Source organism: Glycine soja, chromosome 18, assembly GCF_004193775.1.
Source record: "Glycine soja cultivar W05 chromosome 18, ASM419377v2, whole genome shotgun sequence".
NCBI classification, from domain to species: Eukaryota; Viridiplantae; Streptophyta; class Magnoliopsida; order Fabales; family Fabaceae; genus Glycine; species Glycine soja.
Window position 1 is genome coordinate 45358866 of NC_041019.1, and position 1232 is coordinate 45360097.

Genomic DNA, 1232 nt, shown 5'->3' on the forward strand with positions numbered 1-1232 from the left:
TCTAATTAGTTAAGCTCTGAATGAAAGCTTTGGTCTCTTGTTGAAACTACATGTTTTGCATAGTCATTTGCCTCACAAGTTCTTCAAGGGAAGGTCGCGGAGGAGCCTCAACTGTTTGTTGTTTCTGGGCTGTTGCTGTTGTTGTTGCTGGATTGGTGGAGGAACGTATGGTCTGCTTGGGTCAGCAGCATTCTGAAAATAAGGTTGTTGTTGTTGTTGCTGCTGTTATGAAGGATTCGACCATCTAAGGTTGGGATGATTCCTCCACCCGGGATTGTACTAGTTGCTGGAGAGGTCATAATTATTCTGTTGTGGCTGATTTTGCTGCTGAGGTTGAGGAGGTCTGTTGTAGATGTTTGCAGCATAAGCTTCAGGCTGTTCAATTGCTTCAGATTGTTGCACATAAGGGCAAAGGTCTGTGTGGTGGTCGACAGAGGAGCATAAACCATAGAGTCTAGCGACAAGTGCAGATTTTTTATTCATGGCCAGTTGGGTTACCAAGTTAACCAAGGCATGTAGTTTACCTTCAAGCTTCTTAGTCTCGGCTGATGAAGATGAATTCGTGGCTACTTCATGCACTCCTCTAATGACAATAGCATCACTTCTAACACTAAATTGCTGGGAGTTTGAAGCCATCTTCTCAATTAAATTTCTGGCTTCAGCAGGGGTCATGTCTCCAAGGGCTCCACCACTGGCAGCATCTATCATACTTCTCTCCATGTTACTGAGTCTTTCATAAAAATATTGGAGAAGAAGCTGCTCTGAAATCTGGTGGTGAGGGCAACTGGCACATAATTTTTTAAATCTCTCCCAATATTCATATAGGCTCTCTCCACTGAGTTGTCTAATGCCTAAAATATCCTTTCTGATGGTTGTGGTCCTGGAAGCAGGGAAAATTTTTTCTAAGAATACTCTCTTGAGGTCATCCCAGCTCGTGATGGACCGTGGAGCAAGGTAATAAAGCCAATCCTTTGCCACTCCCTCTAAAGAATGAGGAAAGGCCTTCAGAAATATGTGATCCTCCTGGACATCTGGGGTTTCATGGTGGAGCAGACAATATGGAATTCTTTGAGATGTTTGTGTGGGTCTTCACCTGCAAGGCCATGAAACTTTGGAAGCAAATGGATCAGTCCAGTTTTAAGAACATATGGGATATCCTCATCAGGGTATTGGATGCACAAGCTTTCGTTGGTGAAATCAGGTGCAGCCATTTCCCTTAGAGTCCTCTCACG

At 43.8% G+C, this 1232-nt stretch overlaps 1 non-coding gene across 1 annotated transcript; it reads left to right on the forward strand.

Moving 5' to 3' along the window:
- Nucleotides 1-766: 766 nt before the first annotated feature.
- LOC114397857 lies at nt 767-873 on the forward strand. The gene has a single exon (XR_003663474.1). It is a non-coding gene; the product is annotated as a small nucleolar RNA R71 (small nucleolar RNA).
- Nucleotides 874-1232: the final 359 nt, after the last annotated feature.